Below are 7,524 nucleotides of genomic sequence, written 5' to 3'. Positions count from 1 at the left end.
GTCAAACCACAGTTCAGATTGTGTCATCTCAACGGACTTAGATGGTGCCCCTTTAAACGTGAATGCAGCTGTCTTTAATGCATAATCCCAAAACGATAGTGGTAGATTGTTAAGAAACATCATAGATCGCACCATATCTAATAAAGTACGGTTATGACGTCCAGACACACCATTATGCTGTGGTGTTCCAGGTGGCACGAATTTGTGAAACTATTCCACATTGTTTTAATTGAAGACCAAACTCGTAACTCAAATATTTGTCTCCGCGATCAGATCGTAGAAACCTTATTTTCTTGTCATGATGATTTTCCACTTCACTCTGAAATTCTTTGAACTTTTCAAATGTTTCAGACTTATGTTTCATCAAGTAGATATACCCATATCTGCTCAAATCATCTGTGAAGGTCAGAAAATAACGATACCCGCCGCGAGCCTTAACACTCATCGGATCGCATACATCAGTATGTATTATTTACAATAAGTCAGTTGCTCGCTCCATTGTTCCGAAGAACGGAGTCTTAGTCATCTTGCCCATGAGGCATGGTTCGCAAGCATCAAGTGATTCCAAAAGTCCATCAACATGGAGTTTCTTCATGTGCTTTACACCAATATGACCTAAACGGCAGTGCCACAAATAAGTTGCACTATCATTATTAACTTTGCATCTTTTGGTTTCAATATTATGAATATGTGTATCACTATGATCGAGATCCAACGAACCATTTTTATTGGGTGTGTAACCATATAAGGTTTTATTCATGTAAACAGAACAACAATTTATTCTCTTACTTAAATGAATAACCGTATTGCAATAAACATGATCAAATCATATTCATGCTCAACACCAAATAACACTTATTTAGGTTCCACACTAATCCCGAAAGTATAGGGAGTGTGCGATGATGATCATATCAATCTTGGAACCACTTCCAACTCTCATCGTCACTTCACCCTTAACTAGTCTCTGTTCATTCTGCAACTCCCGTTTCGAGTTACTACTCTTAGCAACTGAACTAGTATCAAATACTGAGGGGTTGCTATAAACACTAGTAAAGTACACATCAATAACATGTATATCAAATATACTTATGTTCACTTTGCCATCCTTCTTATCCGCCAATCACTTGGGGTAGTTCCGCTTCCAGTGACCAGTCCCTTTGCAGTAGAAGCACTTAGTCTCAGGCTTAGGACCAGACTTGGGTTTCTTCACTTGAGCAGCAACTTGCTTGCCGTTCTTCTTGAAGTTCCCCTTCTTCCGTTTGCCCTTTTCTTGAAACTAGTGATCTTGTCAACCATCAACACTTGATGCGCTTTCTTGATTTCTACCTTCATCGATTTCATCATCATGAAAAGCTCGGGATTCGTTTTCATCATCCCTTGCATACTATAGTTCATCACGAAGTTCTACTAACTTGGTGATGGTGACTAGAGAATTCTGTCAATCACTATCTTATCTGGAAGATTAACTCCCACTTGATTCAAGCGATTGTAGTACCCAGACAATCTGAGCACATGCTCACTAGTTGAGCGATTCTCCTCCATCTTTTAGCTATAGAACTTGTTGGAGACTTCATATCTCTCCACTCGGGTATTTGCTTGAAATATTAACTTCAACTCCTGGAACATCTCATATGGTCCATGACGTTCAGAACGTCTTTGAAGTCCCGATTCTAAGCCGTTAAGCATGGTGCACTAAACTATCAAGTAGTCATCATATTGAGCTAGCCAAACGTTCATAACGTCTGCATCTGCTCCTGCAATAGGTCTGTCACCTAGCGGTGCATCAAGGACATAATTTTTCTGTGCAGCAATGAGGATAAACCTCATATCATGGATCCAATCCGCATCATTGCTACTAACATCTTTTAACATAGTTTTTCTCTAGGAACATATCAAAACAAACATATGGAAGCAACAACGCAAGCTATTGATCTACAACATAGATATGCTAATACTACCAGGACTAAGTTCATGATAAATTTAAGTTCAATTAATCATATTACTTAAGAACTCCCACTTAGATAGACATTCCTCTAATCATCTAAGTGTTCACGTGATCCAAATCAACTAAACCATGTCCGATCATCACGTGAGATGGAGTAGTTTTCAATGGTGAACATCACTATGTTGATCATATCTACTATACGATTCACGCTCGACCTTTCGGTCTCCAGTGTTCCGAGGCCATATCTGCATATGCTAGGCTCGTCAAGTTTAACCTGAGTATTCCGCGTGTGCAAAACTATCTTGCACCCGTTGTAGATGGACGTAGAGCTTATCACACCCAATCATCACGTGGTGTCTCGGCACGATGAACTTTGGCAACGGTGCATACTCAGGGAGAACACTTTTATCTTGAAATTTAGTGAGAGATCATCTTATAAAGCTACCGTCGAAATAAGCAAAATAAGATGTATACAAGATAAACATCACATGCAATCAAAATATGTGACATGATATGGCCATGATCATCTTGTGCCTTTGATCTCCATCTCCAAAGTACCGTCATGATCTCTATCGTCACCGGCATGACACCATGATCTCCATCATCTTGATCTATATCAATGTGTCGTCACGTGGACGTCTCGCCAACTATTGCTCTTGCAACTATTGCTATCACATAGCGATAAAGTAAAGCAATTGTTTGGCGCTTGCATCTTATGCAATAGAGAGACGACCATAAGGCGTTTGCCAGTTGCCGATAACTTCCACAAAACATGATCATCTCATACAACAACTTATATCTCATCACGTCTTGACCATATCACATCACAACATGCCCTGCAAAAACAAGTTAGACGTCCTCTACTTTGTTTGTTGCAAGTTTTACGTGGCTACTACGGGCTTAAGCAAGAACCAATCTTACCTACGCATCAAAACCACAACGATAGTTTGTCAAGTTGGTGTTGTTTTAACCTTTGCAAGGACCGGGCGTAGCCACACTCGGTTCAACTAAAGTTGGAGAAACTGACACCCGCTAGTCACCTGTGTGCATAGCACGGCGGTAAAACCAGTCTCGCGTAAGCGTACGCGTAATGTCGGTCCGGGCCGCTTCATCCAACAATACCGCCGAACCAAAGTATGACATGCTGGTAAGCAGTATGACTTATATCGCCCACAACTCACTTGTGTTCTACTCGTGCATATAACATCAAACCATAAAACATAGGCTCTGATACCACTGATGGGGAACGTAGTAATTTCAAAAAAATTCCTACGCACACGCAAGATCATGGTGATGCTTAGCAACGAGAGGGGAGAGTGTTGTCTACGTACCCTCGTAGACCGAAGCGGAAGCGTTGACGCAACATAGAGGAAGTAGTCGTACATCTTCCCAGTCCGACCGATCCAAGCACCGTTACTCCGGCACTTCCGAGTTCTTGGCACACGTACAGCTCGATGACACTCCCCGGGCTCCGATCCAGCAAAGCTTCGGGGATGAGTTCCATCAGCATGACGGCGTGGTGACAATCTTGATGTTCTACCGTCGCAGGGCTTCGCCTAAGCACTGCTACAATATGACCGAGGTGGAATATGGTGGAGGGGGCACCGCACACGGCTAAGGAACGATCACGATGATCAACTTGTGTGTCTATGGGGTGCCCCTACCCCCGTATATAAAGGAGTGGAGGAGGGGAGGGCCGGCCCTCTCTATGGCGCGCCCTAGGGGAGTCCTACTCCCATCGGTAGTAGGATTCCCCCTTTCCTAGTCCAACTAGGAGTCCTTCCATGTATTAGGAGTAGGAGACAAGGAAGGGGAAGGGAGAAGGGAAGGAAGGAGGGGGCGCAGCCCCTCCCCCTAGTCCAATTCGGACTAGGCCTTGGGGGGCGCGCGGCCTGCCTTGGGCAGCCCCTCTCTCTTTCCCGTATGGCCCAATAAGGCCCAATACTTCTCCCGGCGAATTCCCGTAACTCTCCGGTACTCCGAAAAATACCCGAATCACTCGGAACCATTTCGAGACTCGTCCAATAAGTCCGAATATAGTCGTCCAATATATCGATCTTTACGTCTCGACCATTTCGAGACTCCTCGTCATATCCCCGATCTCATCCGGGACTCCGAACTCCTTCGGTACATCAAAACTCATAAACTCATAATATAACTGTCATCGAAACCTTAAGCGTGCGGACCCTACGGTTCGAGAACAATGTAGACATGACCGAGACACGTCTACGGTCAATAACCAATAGCGGGACCTAGATGCCCATATTGGCTCCTACATATTCTATGAAGATCTTTATCGGTCAGACCGCATAACAACATCGTCGTTCCCTTTGTCATCGGTATGTTACTTGCCCGAGATTCGATCGTCGGTATCCAATACCTAGTTCAATCTCGTTACCGGCAAGTCTCTTTACTCGTTCCGTAATACATCATCTCGCAACTAACTCATTAGTTGCAATGCTTGCAAGGCTTATGTGATGTGCATTACCGAGAGGGCCCAGAGATACCTCTCCGACAATCGGAGTGACAAATCCTAATCTCGAAATACGCCAACCCAACATGTACCTTTGGAGACACCTGTAGAGCACCTTTATAATCACCCAGTTACGTTGTGACGTTTGGTAGCACACAAAGTGTTCCTCCGACAAACGGGAGTTGCATAATCTCATAGTCATAGGAACATGTATAAGTCATGAAGAAAGCAATAGCAACATACTAAACGATCAGGTGCTAAGCTAATGGAATGGGTCATGTCAATCAGATCATTCACCTAATGATGTGATCCAGTTAATCAAATAACAACTCTTTGTCTATGGTTAGGAAACATAACCATCTTTGATTAACGAGCTAGTCAAGTAGAGGCATACTAGTGACACTCTGTTTGTCTATGTATTCACACATGTATTATGTTTCCGGTTAATACAATTCTAGCATGAATAATAAACATTTATCATGAAATAAGGAAATAAATAATAACTTTATTATTGCCTCTAGGGCATATTTCCTTCATACCCCCCCAGGGGTACAATGGTAATCCGGCTGGGTGCGGGCCCAGCCGTCAGTGTCTCTGGCCTCCGTCTTCTCTGCCGACCGCTGGGGCCCGCCGACTGGCCGGGTACGGAGCCAACATGCCGCGTCCGCTGCGGGCGGGTCTTGCCGGCTGCTGATTACTGGAGCCGTGCTTCTGATGACGCGGGCTTGATCATGGGGTCGTGGCAACAGCCCCGTCGCCTGGCGGGCGATCAGTATTGCCTCTCCCCATCACATCTTGATTAATGACGCGTGGGCCCCGGGGGAGAGCTCGGTCGACTCCCCTGGGCCAACTCCCGACGGGTCCGACCTGTGGTTCTCCTGCCGCCTCCTGAGGTCTCACTGACTGGTGGGGCCTGCTGCCTCCAGGCCGTACAGACAAGCCGTCGTGGGTGCAGGACTAGGCCCTGCGGTGCTGATGTCAGGGCCGGCATGGCAACAGTACCACGCCGCACGGAGATCTTCCGGGGTACGGCGTGCTGTGGCCATGCCTGCCCTTGGTGAGGGGCGGGGGTGGGCTTCACTGTAGCCACGCCCCTGCCTCGTCCCCTTTGATGAGGTCATGGGGTTCGTTGGAGTCGCAGGCCACTCCCCAAAGCCGGCTTCTCTTGGAAGTCGTCCCTGGGACTCGGCCGTGAGCGGGCAGTCGGCCGCCTTGCCGTCGACTCCCCAGGAGGCGGCTCTTCGTCCTGGGGTCTTGAGGGGTGCCGCCCGCCCCGATGTTTTGAAAGGTTCTGGGGCTCGGGTTGGCCTACCCGCGGCCCATTACTCCGACATTGGTGTTTCTTGATGTGTCTTTGGTGCTAGCCCTGCCCCTCCATTTATATGTTGAGCCCTGGGGTCGAAACTTGGAGCAAAAGCCTCCTCAAAGTCGGTTTTGCCCGAAAGGCAAGAGTCCCACGCGGACTCCAGGACGAAACGCCACAATCCTTGGCATCTGGCCTGGACGCCATGGGCCTCGGCGTCTGGCCCAGGGCCAAACGCCAGGGTCTCTGGCGTTTGGCCCCCCGGCCTCTGCAAAACTCCTTTTGCACCGACTTATAGCCCCATGGGCCTGACCCCTTGGCCAAACCATATTATCCAATATATGAATCTTTACCTCCGGACCATTCCGGAGCTCCTCATCATGTCCGTGATCTCATCCGGGACTCCGAACAACATTCGGTCACCAACATACATAACTCATAGTACTATATGGTCAACGAACGTTAAGCGTGCGGACCCTACGGGTTCGAGAACTATGTAGACATGACCGAGACACCTCTCTGGTCAATAACCAATAGCGGGACCTGGATGCCCATATTGGCTCCTACATATCCTACGAAGATCTTTATCGGTTAGACCGCATAACAACATACGTTGTTCCCTTTGTCATTGGTATGTTACTTGCCCGAGATTCGATCGTCGGTATCTCAATACCTAGTTCAATCCCGTTACCGGCAAGTCTCTTTACTCGTTCTATAGTACATCATCCCGCAACTAACTCATTAGTTGCAATGCTTGCAAGGCTTATAGTGATGTGCATTACCGAGTGGGCCCAGAGATACCTCTCCGACAATCGGAGTGACAAATCCTAATCTCGAAATACGCCAACCCAACAAGTACCTTTGGAGACACCTGTAGAGCACCTTTATAATCACCCAGTTACGTTGTGATGTTTGCTGGCACACAAAGTGTTCCTCCGGTAAACGGGAGTTGCATAATCTCATAGTCATAGGAACATGTATAAGTCATGAAGAAAGCAATATCAACAAACTAAATGATCAAGTGCTAAGCTAACGGAATGGGTCAAGTCAATCACATCATTCTCCTAATGATGTGATCCTGTTAATCAAATGACAACTCATGTCTATGGTTACGAAACTTAACCATCTTTGATCAACGAGCTAGTCAAGTAGAGGCATACTAGTGACACTCTGTTTGTCTATGTATTCACACATGTATTATGTTTCCGGTTAATACAATTCTAGCATGAATAATAAACATTTATCATGATATAAGGAAATAAATAATAACTTTATTATTGCCTCTAGGGTATATTTCCTTCAGTCTCCCACTTGCACTAGGGTCAATAATCTAGTTCACATCGCCATGTGATTTAACATCAATAGTTCACATCACCATGTGATTAACACCCATAGTTCACATCGTCATGTGACCAACACCCAAAGGGTTTACTTGAGTAAATAATCTAGTTCACATCGATATGTGATTAACACCCAAAGAGTACTAAGGTGTGATCATGCTTTGCTTGTGAGAGAAATTTAGTAAATGGGTCTGCCACATTCAGATCCGTAAGTATTTTGCAAATTTCTATGTCAACAATGCTCTACACGGAGCTACTCTAGCTTATTGCTCCCACTTTCAATATGTATCCAGATTGAGACTTTGAGTCATCCGGATCAGTGTCAAAACTTGCATCGACGTAACCCTTTACGACGAACCTTTTGTCACCTCCATAATCGAGAAACATATCCTTATTCCAATAAGGATAATTTTGACCAATGTCCAGTGATCTACTCCTAGATCACTATTGTACTCCCTTGCCA

This window comes from Triticum aestivum, chromosome 3A, assembly GCF_018294505.1.
Source record: "Triticum aestivum cultivar Chinese Spring chromosome 3A, IWGSC CS RefSeq v2.1, whole genome shotgun sequence".
NCBI lineage: Eukaryota > Viridiplantae > Streptophyta > Magnoliopsida > Poales > Poaceae > Triticum > Triticum aestivum.
Note: the sequence above shows the minus strand (reverse complement) of the source record.